Here is a 16280-nt window from a genome sequence, read left to right as displayed (position 1 = left end):
CTGAAAACTATTTTACACGACATTTGAACCTGACGTTTGGAAAATTATAATCGTTCCAAAAATATGTTACACAGCAATATATTGCTACTTACATTTGTACAAATTTTTTTTTTATTATTTGGAGCCAAAAAAACTTTCGCATTTTGTCTACATATTTTTAAAACAGACAAGGGAAAAGTTATTGAATTTGAAAGTTGTTTGAAGTTGTTGAAGAGTAGTTATTGATGTTTTAATTATTTTATTGTCGTGGAATATTTTAGTTTGGTGTTAGAAAAAAATATTATCGCTAAAATAAAATATGTTTAGAAAGCGTAAATTATTAATATTTTCATAAAAAAACTTATCATTTTATTGTTGGAGGTAAATTTCAATAACTTGTTAAAGCAATTTGACTTTCGTGCAGAAAAAAGAAACTTTTTTTTTACATTTGTGAAAAGGAAATCTACACTTTTTTACATTTGTAAGAAAGAAATTTTTTTCTTAAGTGCAGAAAACTTCAACAATTTTTAAAGATATTCTGAAAATAGACAGTAAAAAGTCATTGAGTTTGAAAATTATTTGAAGTCGTTGAATAATAGTTTATGAAATTATTTGAAGTTAAATGGTACCGTCATGATTATTTTATAGTCGTGAAATTATTAACGTTGGAAAAAATATTATCGCTAAAAAAATATGTTTAAAATTCTTAAACTGTTATTAACAGTTGAATAAAAAACTTATTCTTTTATTGTAGAGGGAAATATCGATAACTTGTTAAAGTAATTTGAAAGTTCCAAGCATCCGACAATTTATTTATTTCAAGGAACAAAAAGTTAAACTATTATTTTCCTAAAACATGTATTAAAACATATATATTCCGTCAATTCAATAATTAGCCAAGATAGTTTGATACTTTTTAACTCTTTATAATGAAAAACATTTAGATACAATAACCACAATATATATATATATATNATAACCTAAAATAACTTCTTTAAATTATTAATATATAATATAAATAATATATAACAAGTATAATAATTCACTATGTTATAAAGTTGTTCTCATCGAGCTGAAAAACTTTTGAGATATTTTTAAACTTCTTAAAAAACTTTTGAGATATTTTTAAACTTCTTAAAAAACTTTTGAGAACTTTTTGGGATCTTTTAAAACTTTATGCGCTTGAGTCACAGTTTTTAAAATTTTCTCATTATCATGAAACCTAAAAATTTCTTAATTTTATTTCTTAATTTCAAAAGCTCTAAAAACTTTCTTAATTTTATTTTAACAAAAAATTTCAGCAACTTTCATTCCTTTTTTGGAGAATTAAAATCGCATATAAAAGATTTTTATGTTTTTACGCACAGTTGATCTTTTAATGATAGTGGCTACAGTAATACCCACTGACATTTAATAAATATCTATAAAAATATTTATTAAAGTGATTCTTGAGTTTGCACAAAAAAATAAAAATTTTTTTTTTTTTTTTTTTTTTTTTTTTTTAAATCGAAATTTTATGAGTAACAAGCTTTTGAATGAAAATAAGGATTCTAAAATTTTTCAAGAAGTATGACCATAAAATGTGTATAAAATAAATATATTTTTATTTACATTAAAGAAAATACACGATATTTTATGTTAAAAAACTGTAATCCATTATAAAAGAAATCTATCATTTTAGTTTTTTTTTTGTCACAAATAACCCAATTCTGTACATATGATCCAATTGCAAAAAAACGAAATTGTTTTTTGTGTGTTAAATAAATTTTTAAATTTTATTTTTAATTATTTTTACGTTTAAAGAACAAACAAGGTAACTTAAAACACAACCTTCTAAATAAATAGCTGATATAGAGAAAAATCAATGAATATTACAAAACATAATTTTTTCTTGATGCACTTTTTAAACGGAAACATTTTATACCCGTAACATTCGTAAACTTTTTTTTCCAGAAATCTAATTTTCTTAGCGGTTTGATCTTCAACGTTCATAAACTTCATATTTGAATAATACCATAGTTCGGCGAATGACCTTGCTATACTTTAAATAAAAAATAATCACATTGAATTTGACATGACAAAAGAAGTACTAAAAGAAAAAAAATGAGTTTTTCAATTTAGAATTTTTTTATTAATTTTGACCCTTTTTGAAAAATAATATTACCATTGATACTTATAAATAATTTAAAATAATTTTAAATAGTTTAATTAAAAAATTAATGGATAGGAAAAAAAATGATCCAATTAAAAAAGAGAACACAATGGAAATGCAATAACATGGAGAATGAATGATTGCATTAAAATGAAAGGTATAAAGAATGAATGATTTCAATAAAATAAAACATATAGAGAATGAATGATGGAAACAAAGAGATAGCACATAAAACGTTAATTATTGCAATAAAACGGAAAGTGGTTGCCAACTGGCGAGCCGCGAAGTCTTTTTTTTTGTGGTTCGTGAAAGAAAATATATTAGCTGTCGTTTTTTTGCGGACAATTTTCCTAAAAAATCTATATGGGTTTAAAATACTTTCGCTTAAAAAGACCTAATTTCTTCGTTTCTGTGAAACTTAACATACCAACGGTGCAAAAAAATTTATTTCTCAGGTTTTGCATCCAAGAAAATATTTATTCAAATACAAAAATAATCGTGTATGTTGCTTTTTTTATTTCGGTTTTTTGTATTTTGTGAATATAATTTAGCATATGCGTGTCAGAGATTTTCTCGAAGAAATTCACCCATTTAACTTCTTGAAACTACTCATTTTGGACGAAATTATTTAAGTTTATAAATTTTAAAACGCATAAAAGAGGGAATGAATATCATGTTTCCTTTAAATTCCTTGACTTGAATATCGCATGTGTGGAAAAGAAGAAAAAAAATTATTTCAAATGCTCGATAATATATATATATATATANATGTATATATATATATATATATATAAACATGTAACAAAATATAAATCCTAAAAATTATATTTTTATTATAAAAGTTTATCAAGATTAAGCCGATCAAACAATAAAGAAAGCACTAGCAAATTAACAGATAACTGTCAAAAAATAATGGTGGACTAACAGAAATCTAATCGAAAGAAAATAATGAACTAACAAAATATTGAACTAATTATAATGAGCTAACAAAAAATAATGAAATAACAAATGATAATGAAATAACAAGAATAATTAATAGTCAAAAAGGAGGATGTAACAAAAACATTTAAAAAAAATATTATTGTTTTTTAAAGGACCGAGTCTAGTTCTTCCATCGAAATGTTTCTTTTTTGTAAAAACATGTAATTTTATTGAAAAATATACTCGTTCAATATTTTTTTTCAACGACAATATTTCATAAAATAAATTTATTTAAATTATGTTCAACCAGTCTTAATGAGAAATATTCAGAGACATAACAATTAGATATGATTTAAGCAAATCTAGTTATGATGGAAGATCATTTTGACTATTTTCAAAATCCTCGTTTGTAAACTTTACGTTTGATTACCATACTTAATTTGATTTTCAATATTTCTTACTATTTTAATTTAAAAGTTGTTTTGGGTATTATTTATCGAGTGACTGTCGATTCACATCGTTGATTCATACGTCCCGGGGCTGCAGGATGAAGAATGACCCTTTGAACTTAAAAATCATGAGCGTTCATTTCAAATGTTTAAAATTTTGTTTTAATTTCAAGCACATAATTTTTTACAAGTTTACAATTTTTCTAAGTTCAAGTTCAATTAAAATTTTTTTCAGTTTCGTAAATGTCGCGAAGTATTTTATTTACACTATTCACTTCTATTGTTATAACAGACGTCGAACAGCCGACCGAATTTTCAGTTTTACGACTGCCAATGTTCAATTCTGTATCCTTGAAATTTTGAACCCAATCCAGAAGTTTCGGGAGAAATTTGCCTTCATGGAGGACTTTTTGATGGAAGTAACATTTACATTTCATGGAGAGGAAAATCACGAAAACCTCCCATGGTTAGCTTGACGGCAAGGGGACTCTAACCCATGACCCGTCTACCAACGGTAGGGGGTAATATTTGGGGTGTTTGTTTCAACTTCCAGTAGAAGGTTCGATTATAATGATTTCCATTTTTTCAACATGATCTTTCGTATCATTTTTTAATATAATTATTAGTCGCAAAAAAAGTCTTTGGCAAGTGGCGAAAGTTGTTCCTCTTTTGAGTGTACTATGATTCGAAGCACTAATTTATTCTCAAAAATTAAAATATTTGAACTCCCTAAGGAACCACCACGCGGAATTTAATGTAGTAATGCATTAAAGAGAAATGACTGGGAAAAAGGAAATAGTCACATTCCACTCTGACGTTAGAGGAAGACTAAATATATTGTGTATAAGAGCCGTTGCATTATGACCACCCTCCATCTATAACAATGGGCTCGCCCAGGTTTTCATGGTTTCTCGCCCAGGTACAATGTTTTCATGGGGCACAGTAGGACCCATAATCCTCATAGAACAATCCCTGACATCTGTAAGCTACTTGAACATAGTTGCAGACCAGGTTCACCCATTCATGGCAACAGTTTTTCCTGCGGGGGATGGTGTTTACCAACAGAATAGTGCCCCATGTCATAAGGGTCGAATCGTCATGAATTGGTTCGAGGAACAATCCAGTGACTTTTAAGTCATATCTTGGCTCCCAAATTCACCTGACCTTAATTCAATAGTGCATTTGTGGTCCTACTTGGAAAACCAAATTCGTGCTGCCACGCTACCCCTCGCAATGTGAGGGAATTGCAGGACCAGTTGGTGAGCGTTTGGTACCAGATACCTCAGACTATCGATCTATTATTACCTTGTGGAATCAATGCCACGGCGGGTGCTAGCAGTTTTGAGGGCTAAAGGTGGTCTTGCATGCTATTAGCAGGGTGGTCATAATGTAATGGCTCTTCGGTGTATATATATATAAAGAATAATTTTTATCTTAGGATAATTATTCTTTATTTAGAAATATCGCATTAAATTATACCAATAGATGTATTTTGTGGAAGACTATTGGTTTTTTCCCATTTATTGTTTTCTTTTTTATATTATTTTATCTTTATATTATTTTATTATTTGTGTTTATATATATACATATTAAAAATAATTTCTAACAAACTATGAAAAATCTTTTAAAAATGATGCAGCAAAAATCGAAAAATAATCTCAGAGTAATCAAGAACAATTTCTTACAGAAAAATTATGATCAACGCTGTTTATAAACCACCAACTTTTCAAGAGTAACACTTTGAAGTATTGCAATAAAGGTGTCCCACAACCTACTCTACTTCTTTTCTTACTTACTTCCCTACCTTTGCTGATAAATTCTATTAACTGTGGTCTTTTCATTTCTTCTTTAGAATCTGTAAACCAGCGGTTTTCATGCTTTTTAGTTCTGCAGACCACCAATTTCGTGAAAAAAGAAAAACATAACTTTAAGTCCCCTCACTAAGTACTAAACATGTGAAAGATTTAAAAATTTTAATGTAATCTATCTAAAACTTTTAACGTATCTGACACTTTTTATACTCAATTAACGTACGCATTAAAGCAGCTGACGGAAAATCAGAATAAATACACGAAATATGAATTACAAAATAAAGAAAATAAACCAAAAAAAAAGTATTAAAGTGCTCGTCGGTAGCCAGATATCTTGGTTTAAACTCTCAACCTCAACCGGCGTTAACGACCTACCTGTGAGTCTGGTACTATGGTAGGTAGCCACTGTTGTTGGCTAGTTAAATAAAACAGCACTTTCAAAAGTCTCTCTTACTTTGCAATGCGTTAGTCTAATAAGAATAGTCTCCAAAATTTTTTAAGTAATCTAACAAGAACCGTGATGGCTCAGGGGATAGTGCGTTGGCCTTCCAATGAACTGAACCAGGTTCGATTCCCAGCAATCGCTGGTAGATGTGAATTCCGCATCCGGTATGCACCGACCACAGTGCTGGTGTAAAATATCCTCAGTGGTAGACGGATCATGGATATGAATCCCCTTGTCGTCAGGCTAACAGTGGGAGGCTAACAATGGGCTCCTCTCTATGTAACGCAAATGCTGGTTATTTCTATCAAAAAGTCCTCTACGATGGCAAATTAATCTCAATACTTGATCCAGGAGTTAGCTTGTCTTCTGGATTGGGTTCAAAATTACCAGGCTACAAAGTTTAACATTAGTAGTCGTAAACCTAAAATTGGGTCGGCTGTTCAACGATGGTTATAAAAAAAGTTATCTGACACTTTTTATGCCTATTGCAGTGAGCTTAAATATATTTAAGGCTAATTAGGAAATACATCTTTCATTGATATATTCCCGGCAGTTTGAAATAAACCCAGAGATGTGAAGGCTTGTTGCAAATAGCCGTATGGAAGATTTACAGTAATAAGACTTAGCATATTTAGTCAGAATACTTTTTCACACCTCTCTCAATCAGCTTAAAGGCATGTAAGCTGACTGCAATAAACCTTAAAAATATCGGTTGTCTAAGTTTTCTGCCACCGAAAAAAAAATGCAATTCTTTAATGTAAAATACAATTAAAATTTCCTCACGCAATTGTTATTTTAGAAACTGGAAGCATAGTAAAGAACTAACATCGAAAATTAAAAATTAATTAGTTTTACTTTAAATATATAAAACATAGCAATTTTTTTATTGAATGAATGAATGCAAATCGTAGGAAAATTTAATGTCCTTAAACATAGAACTTTTTTGTCTTCTATTCAGGTTTCAACCTAGACAAAACAAACGTTTAAATCTCGATAGAATTTTTGGTTAAAAAAGTAAAGTATTGTAAGTAGTTTTTTAAAGTTTCAATTTCGTTATTGGATACAGGAATTTCGTAGAGGTAAGAAGAAATCGTAGTTCGATGATCAATGTAGATATCATTGTTGTATTTATGCTTTAGAAATTATTAGGGAATGGATTTTTTTCTGTTATAAAATAAATATAAAGAAATTTGGAATTAAATTTTATAATCTTGATAGTTAGCTCTAAAAAATACAGTCCTTTTTTTTTTTTACTGACCACCGGAAATTCGAGTACAAAGGAGTAAATTTTTTTAATTTGTTTTCACTAGCCGTAGAAAACTTATTTACTTGAAATTTTCCATGTTTTTTGACAAGTAATCCAAGGTTTGCACATTTTTTTTCGCTTTTAATATCATTTTCCCAGCTTGCAGCCTATTTGATCAATACATCGTATGGTTGTATCACGTAAGTACAATTTGACAATGAGACAAAACCGTACGGTTAATTTGCATTTGTCATAAAATTGTCATATTTGTCATAAAATGAATTTCAATGACTGTGGATATGGATTTAAACTAATTTGCTCAATGATATTCGTAAGATTTGACTGAATCATTTTCGTTTTTTTTTTTTTTTTTTTTTTTTTTTTTTTTTTTTTTTTTTTTTTGATTCACTAAATTGGCGGTTGGCAATACTGTGATTCTCGCAGTTGACCAAGTAGAAAATATTTTATCTCGCGGACCGACCACCTCATTTTTTTGGGGAAGGGGAAATTTTTCTTTACAGGATGCCTCTCTCAAAAAAAATTAATTAAAAAAAGTAATTCAAGGTGGCAAGTTTTCAAATAAACACAATGCATATTTTCAATGAAATTTTTATAGAACCGTGGTGGCTCAGGGGATAGAGTGCTCACCTCCCAATGAGGTGAACCGGGTTCGCAACCCAGCGACGACTCTTCGATACGAATTCCGCACTCGGCTTGCCCTGACCACAGTGCTGACGTAAAATATTCTCAGTGGTAGACGGATCAGGGGTTAGAATCCCCTTATCGTCAGGCTAATCGTGAGAAAGTTTCATGGTTTTTTATCTCCGAGTAACGCAAATGCCGGTTAATTCCACCAAAACGTCCTCCACAAAGACAAATTTCTCCCAATACTTGATATAGAAGTTCCCTTGTCTTCTGGATTCGATTCAAAATTACAAGCCTACGGAGTTGAACATTGGCAGCCGTAAACCTAAAATTGGGTTTGCTGTTCAATGACGGTTATATAATGAAATTTTTATTGACCAAGCCTGAGAAAGAAAATTCAAATGATTAATTAAAGTTTACTTAATAATTACAATAAAAGTAGTAATATTTAATCAGTTTGACTTCACATCAGTTGGAATGCTGTACGACTGACGGTACCTACGCAAATATTATCGTTCCTTAGCACTTCTTTCTCGGTTATTAACAATTGTTTTCTCACAGACTTCAAAAATGATGCTCACGGTGGTCTATGGTCACTTTTGGATGACGGCTGTAGTAGAGGTCACCACCTTACGTCATCCCATTGACTTCATGATTCACAAGCTCCTACCCTCATAACGTCACCCTTGTTCCCGTGTCACAATTTTTATTCTATGCGGAATTCGATAAAGTTTTCTTAAAGTTCTTAATTTTTAAAGCAGCATGTTCATCATTCTGCATTGCACGATTTTTGCATGAATAGTTTCGTCGATATGAATGAACCGAGGTTAAAAAGTTCGGCTTCCAGGTAAGCGTGATTGGAGTTTGCAAATAAGATGCTGCATGCAAAGTTGATTTGTATTGGTCAAATTTTATTTAATAACTGCCGTTGAACAGCCGACCCAATTTTTGGGTTTACGACTATTAATGTTCAACGCCGTAATCTTGAAATTTTGAACTCAATGCAGAAGACAAGGGAACTCTTGGATCAAGTATTGGGAGAAATTTGCCCTCGTGGAGGACTTTCTTATGGAACTAATCCACAATTGAGTCACATGGAGAAAAAACCCACGAAAACATCATACGGTTTACCTGACGGCATTGGGACCAGTGATCCGTCTACCACTGAGGATAATTTACGTCAGTACTGTGGTAGTTGCAAGCAGAATGAGGAATTCGTATCGATCAGTCATCGCTGGGATTCGAACCCGGGTCACTTCATTGGAAAACGATCGCTCCATCCCCTGAGGCATCACGACTCGCATTGGTCAAATTTGCTTGAATAGGGCAGTATGGATGAGTTCAGGTTCAAAAGTTCGCTCCCTTGTAGTGGGATTGAAGTTTTGTTATGGCATTCTTTATTCATGAGTCGTTTTAACTATTCCAAACATTCGATTTAGGGCAATCGCTTCCACACACTTTTTTCTACTTGCGTTTACAGATAGAAAATATAAAAAAGAAAAATATAGTATTTTTTATTAGACATTTGGTATTTTACTTGTAATGTTAGGTCAGATAAAGTGAACACAGGGTCTTTTTTTTCTTCTTTTTTTTTCCTTTGAATCCACGAGCTCCTATTTTTAACTCGAAATTTACTCATTTGAATTCAGGTATCTACATTTATTTGTTAATCGCGCAGCGAGAAGAAATTATTTTTAAAACAAAATGATAGAAGATGTACATATTGATTAAATAAGTTCCTTTATCAGTTTTACAATTTATGCGATTAAAGCTAAAAATATTACCTCATTTTAAATTCGCTTTAGTTTTTTCATGTGCAAGTCATGGGGTCTTTAGCGAAGCTGACCAATGGGTATATGTTCCCTCAACTATTTCAAATTACACAGAAAGTTCAACTAATATCTCACTAAAAAAAAAAAAAAAAAAACTTTCAGATATCATCGATTTGAGCCGCGATGGCTCAGGGGATAGGGAGTTCGCCTTCCAATGAGGTCAACCGGCTTCAAATCCCGGCGATGGTTGGTCGATACGAATTCGCATCCGGCTTGCACGAAGCACAGTGCTGACGTGAAATATCCTCAATGGTAGACGGACCATAGGTTAGAGTCCCGTTACCGTCAGGCTAACCATGGGAGATTCTCGAGCTCTTCTTCTCCACGTAACTCAAATGCGGTACGGGTTAGTTCCCTCAAACAGTCCTCCACAAATTTCTCTCAATACTTGATCCAGGAGTTCCATTGTCTCCTGGATTGGGTTCAAAATTACAAGGCTATAGAGTTGAACATTAGTAGTCGTAAACGCAAAAATTTGGTCGGCTGTTCAACGAAGGTTATAAAATTATTAAATAAAATATCATCGATTTAAATATAGTTAGGTTTACAACAAGCTAAGAAATTAAAAAAAAAATATTAATCACTTTTCAAATATTTGGCAGATGGAAGAAAAAAAACATTTTTTTTTTCAAATATGAATTTTTGAGAACTATTGCTATTGCGTATTTCAATTTTATCTCCCTTAAAATTCCAACCCTCATTGTACAAGTTATATATTTAAGTCCAATTCCCTCGAATTTTAACAGTTAGAAGTAACTTAATTGAAAGAAGTTCGCGCATTGATGATAGAGTAAGTTATCTGCGTTACTTTTCTTCCGAAAAAAGGTAACAAAGACAGCAACTCATCACGAATTATTTCAAGAGAGAATTCCATAGACTGTAAAAGAGATGGGGATAAAAAAACTGGTTAAGTACTAGTTGCAGTTTTACTTCCTTTATTTACGACTTACGAAAAGACAAGAAGAAAAAACTGCATTTGTTAAGTATCACTTCTTCCAGTAAGAATGTTAAAAAAAAAATGAAAAAGAAACTAACTCTAAAGTATATGACTGTTAAGTGCAAAATAATTTTTATTGATAAAAAAAACTGGAGTGTGCAGCTTAAATAGCATTCTTCAGTCTTTGTGGGAAAAAAATAATTAAAGAAAAAGAAGATGAGGTAAAAGCGGGAAGGACGTTTTCAATAACCTGTACCGCTCCAAGTTCTCCACTAGTATTTGTCTGTCAAGGTCGTTGCGTCTTTCGCTTTTTTTTTCTTCACCTCTTCATTCATTTGTTTTTATTATCATGGATAACTATTTTTATTTTAGTATTTTCTCATTACACATATATCGGCAGGATTAAAATAAGCAGAACAGATGACGATGGAACAGACTAGAACTCGTGGCTCCATCAGACCGTTGAACTTGCCAAAAAGTCGTCACCAACGCTCCGTACCGGGGGCAAATGGATGGAAAGATTTTAGATTGAAACGCTTTTTTAAGAACTTGGAGATAAAAAAAAAATGTGGCGTAATTGCTTTTAATAATTTTATGGGCAAAAATTTATGTGATTTTTTTTAAGATTGTAAGCAATGGTTCAATACTTTTTATAAAAGAGTTTTGATAAATGCAAAAATTGAAAAAGTCTGAAATTCATTTTCAAGATAGTAGCAAATGGAAGAGAAATTTTCAGATTGAAAAGCTCTTCTAAAAGTTGAAAACACAAAAACTTGCATTTGTCTTGGCAGTTTTGAGGACAAAAATTTATGTTAATTTATGAAACATTGTTCTATTTCGTTTCCCATAGGAAATAGGAAATCTCATAGGAGTTTTGAAAAATACAATAAATTGAAATTTCAATTAAAATCTGAAATTTATTTTCAAGATGGTAGTAAATGGAAGAGAAATTTTCAGATTGAAACGCTTTTCTAGAAACTTGAAAAAAAGCAACAATTTGTATTTTTCTTTGATATTTTTGAGGACAAAAATTTATGTGAATTTTTGGAACATTGACTCGCTCTATTTCGTTTCCTATAGGAAATTAGATTGATTCAATTTTTATTTAATGCCTAGAATTTTACAAGTTTAAAGAGCAAAAGCGGATTTAAGATTAGAATTAAATTTAATGATCAACGATAATGTGATAACATGGGTGGACTACGTTACCAAATTAGTATTCCTAAAGTTATCTGAATCCTGCTTATTTTGTTTATAGTAATTCTATGAAAATGCGTTACTATAAAACTAAATAATTAAAAATTAACAGTAAATGAAACGAAAAGAAATTGTTTGAAAAGGCAAAATTAACGGAAAAGTGATACTATTTCGCTTATGGGAAAGATAAAAAAATCACCACGCCATTATTGACGCTAATAATGTTTATTGATTTTTAACAAAAATTATATATTAGAATTAAAAAAAAAATGCATTATGTAGGGGAGAGTGGGGTCAATTGTAACATTTTTTACTTAACTATTTTTAACTAACAAAAAATCCAATATATTATTAGTATTAATTGACAGACGAGTAAAGTAGACTATCCTCTACTAGAAAAAAGAAAAAATACCTTATTTTAAATGCTATTATATTAGTTATTAACAATTTTTGACAGTCGTGCATTTGTTACAATTGTCCCCACTTACGGGGTCAATTGTAACAGTTCATAAATTCAACTAAATCATAGTTAATTATACATATAATCATAGTTGTGATATATTTTTTATTGATCAAAGTAGTAGTGATATTTTAGGAGTAAAAATAATAATGAGCAGGGACCTAAAGGGTTAAACTTTTAACTTTAAGGGGTTAAAAATTTTAATTTATGCTGTGAAAGGTGACAAATTAAATAATGCACATGCAACATAATATAAATGATATAAGAAACTATTGGTTGTTCTTAAAGAGTTAAGTAATGGTTTGTAAGCATAAGATTATTTATTTTCAGCTGTTACAATCGTCCCTTTACTTAGTGTTACATTCGTCCCCAAGACGCCATTTCAGCTTAATTTGTTAAAAACAATGCTAGTTAATTAACAAAGCTAATTTTTTTTATTAAAATGTTAATTAAGGTGTCCACTTACATATTCGGTTAATAATTTTTATTTGTTCAAACAAAATTACTTTGTTACAATATAATATTCTAATACCAAAAAAAGTACTTACGTAGTGTTAAAATATCTTTTGCGATGTAACTCTTTCAAAAGTGCATAAAAATGGTTGCCAGCAGGGGTGTACATGTAGATTTATTAAATACACCTTGTACGCCACCTAGGAACCAAATCTAGAACCCGACACTCGAAATTTTTGCTCTGATTCAATCGTACCCTGTTACAATTGACCCCACTCTCCCCTACTAAAAATCGAAATTAATGTAGTAAAGGTATTTATTCGTTTAGAGGAACTAAAAAAAATCGTGTCATTATGGACGCCAATGCTTAATATTGATAATATGTATTTTATTTTATAACCGTCTTTGAACAGCCGACCCAATTTTGGGTTTACGGCAACTAATGTTCAAATCCGTAGTCTTGTAATTTTGAACCTAATCCAGAAGAAAAGGAATCGCCTGGATCAAGTATTGAGAGATATTTTGATAGAACTAAACCGCATTTACGTTACAAGGAGAGGAAAACCACGAAAATCTCCATTGTTTAGCAAGGGGACTTTTCTTTCCTTCCAGACGTGGATACGTACCTAGGTTAGTAAAACCATTACCCTTTTAATCCGCGTCTGGCCACTATTCCAGCCAACCTCACGTGCTTAATCAGTGGCAATTATTTAATAGTTCAAGAGAAAGGAGGTTGCAATTTTGTTTTCCTGTATACAGAAATATTCATTTGAATATAGTTTAGACAAAAAAAAATTTATAAGTAAATATGACATAAAAAGTAATAATAAATGAATTTTGAAAAGTAAATTATTAAATAAAAGGTTAATAAATAAAAAAAAATTTTTTAAGTTCTCCATGAAAATTTTGATTTTTAGGTATTAAATAATAAAACAAAGTAATTAAAATGTTATAATAATAAATAAAAAAATTGAGTAGAAAAAGATATACAATATTTACAACATATAGCTAAGCATTCAAAAATATATATTAACTTTTTTTTATATTTAAAATTTTAGAATATTATCATTATCAGAAAGAAAATTCATTACCAATAATAATTTGGTTTTAAGTGTATTGTTAGTTATGAAATGTTTTTACCAGGTTGGTAGATTAGTGATATTCGATGCACGAGTATGCCATGAGGCTGTAGAGATGCATTCAGTAAGATAGTGTTCTGGAGTGCCCAGAAGGCCCAACACCTCCTAGAATAATGAAGGCCTCAGCACGGATCAAATTAGTAGTCCGATGTGACGAAGTTAACTGCGCAGTTGATGAAAAATAAGAAAGATGTCATTACGTTCGGGGTACTAAGCTGCGCAGTGGTTGAAAATACGAAATATGTCATTACGTTTGGACTACTAAAGGATATTTATGGTAACCCGTGCAGAGGCCTACTCTTTCCTAGGAGGTGTTGGAAGGCCGCACTTGCAGTGATCATTATCTGAGATGTTTAGATATTTAAAATAACATGGTAAAGGACCATGCCCAGTTAGAAACCAAATTTCTTGTTTTGATGGTATCGTCTTAAAATAATCTACTTTATTGATAAATTTATATAATCTTCTTCCCTTATCTGAATTGTTCCAATAATGTTGCCAAATTTAGGACAAAGAGTTCCGAAGTTGATTCTTGAGATGTGAGATCGGGAAAGGATATGAGTAATTTTGTTGTTTAGTTGTCGACAATTTAGTTAGGGCGTCTGCATTTTCATTACCTGTTCTATCGTCATGTGCTTTAATCCATGAGATAAATATATTTGTATTAAGGAGTAATTTTTGTATTTTAGCCGAGAGTGAATTTTTCGTTCCTGGGTTGATTAGAGAGTATAGTACTGATTTAGAATTCGACCAGATTGTATATTTTTTAGATGCCTTAAATGAAGTCTGCGATTTGATGAATCTAATGCATTCTAAAATAGCAAGCTGTTCAGCTTGGAAGACTGAGTTGTTATTATTAATTATGTAATGATTAGAATGATTTATGTTGAAGAATGCAAAACCAGTTCCAGTATTTGTTTTCGAACCGTCTGTGAAATTTTTTTTATGGACCTAAGTGTTTATAATTTTTATTTTCTGCTAAACTGATTAAATTAGTGATAGACTGAGAAGGGTGAAAAATCGGTATTGTTTGTTTTTATTCATAAGCACTGTATTGATAATTTATATTGTTATATGTCTTTTTTGAGTTGAGTTATGATTATTGAACACGACAACGACGCAATCTGCTCTGAGAGTGGTGGGAATCCAGCTGAGACTTGTAGAGCAGTTGTGGGAGTGGAATGGTAGGCTTTTGTGATATTCAGAAGAAATTTCCGTTGGATTGAGTCTAAAGTTCTTGAGATTCTAGGTGAGATTTTTTGTGCTCATGCATATGAACCGTGGGCTAAGGAAGGGATTATTACAGTTTTATATATGAGTTTACGAGCTCTCTGGTGTATGCCCCAGGATTTTGTATTAATTTTATAAAGAGAATCTAACCCATGATCCGTCCACTGAGGTTATTTTACGCAAACACTGTGGTCGGTGCGAGAAATTCGTATCGACCAGCCATCGCTGGGATTTGAGCCCAATTCACCTCATTGGAAGGCGAACACTCTATCCCTTGAGCCAACACGGCTCGGTAATATGTTTTAATAGAAATAAAAATAAATAAATAAAATAAAATGAACAAAGTACAGGGATGGGATGGACAAACTACTGCCCGCTGGAAGATTTTATCCGGCCCGCGGATAGAATTTTAGCTTGGCTACCAAAATGGCTATACAAGAAGGGGAGGGCAATCAATATCGAAAACAATAACAAATATTTATTTAAACAAAACAACGAGTTCCATATTATTAGGGTGGAACCCTTCAGATTATAAAGTTATACATTAGAAGACAATTAATTCAAGCCAATGCTTACTGCTTGGTGGTTCAATGTAGACTGATTATCAGCCCTCTGGTGGGGAGATTTCAAATTAATTAAATTTACATCTACATTTCTCAACACTTTCCACCTGATAATTTTAAAGTAAAAATTATCGCAAAATAATATACAATAGCTAAACAATAATTCTACATTATATCAAACATTATTTAAACACATTACATATTAAAATTAAAATATAAAAATAAACACTAATCAATTATAAGACAGTAAAATATAATTTGAAACATCAAATTTAAAAGAATAGTAAATTATTAAAATATCATTAGAATGTTAATTATCTTTTTAAGAGGTTCTTTAATGCTTCTCATCAACCGTTCATAAAATCCTCCCCACCATGGGGCAAGCTCAACAATAAACTTCCATGCAATACCTTCAGAGGAAATGAAATTTTGAAATTCTTCTCCTCTAATAATAGAAAAGAAGTACCTTATATCTCGTGAAGCAGCTTTAAAAGTTGCTGCGTTATCAGAATGAATAGTTTTACAGTTATTTCTTCTTGACATGAAACGGCGTAACGCTAAGATAAATTTATTCGTAGACAAATCGGAAATCAGTTCTTAATGTACAGCCCGTGTGACTGCACAAGTAAACACAGTAATATAAGATTTCAAAACTTCATGTTTATGTTTTACGTAAATAAGCCCAGTAAAATCAATTCCAACCACTGAGAAAGTTGGAGACTTTGAAATTCTATCTTTAGGCAGCTCTCCAGTACGCTGATTGGCTGGTTTCGCAAAGTGTTTTCTGCAATTCATGCATCTTCCAATTATTCTTTTCACTA

General features: G+C 31.1%; 1 protein-coding gene and 1 long non-coding RNA gene across 3 annotated transcripts in view; one reads left to right on the top strand and one right to left on the bottom strand.

The window, feature by feature from the left end:
- LOC122270402 (uncharacterized) overlaps positions 1-16280 on the bottom strand; it is a 201760-nt gene that overhangs the window by 103506 nt on the left and 81974 nt on the right. The gene's annotated exons all lie outside the window — the stretch shown is intronic.
- Positions 1-16280, top strand: part of LOC107436764 (follistatin) — a 90183-nt gene that overhangs the window by 608 nt on the left and 73295 nt on the right. The gene's annotated exons all lie outside the window — the stretch shown is intronic.

The sequence above is a fragment of the Parasteatoda tepidariorum genome, chromosome 7, assembly GCF_043381705.1.
Source record: "Parasteatoda tepidariorum isolate YZ-2023 chromosome 7, CAS_Ptep_4.0, whole genome shotgun sequence".
Taxonomy (NCBI): domain Eukaryota; kingdom Metazoa; phylum Arthropoda; class Arachnida; order Araneae; family Theridiidae; genus Parasteatoda; species Parasteatoda tepidariorum.
This window is presented reverse-complemented; position numbering and strand designations above follow the sequence as displayed.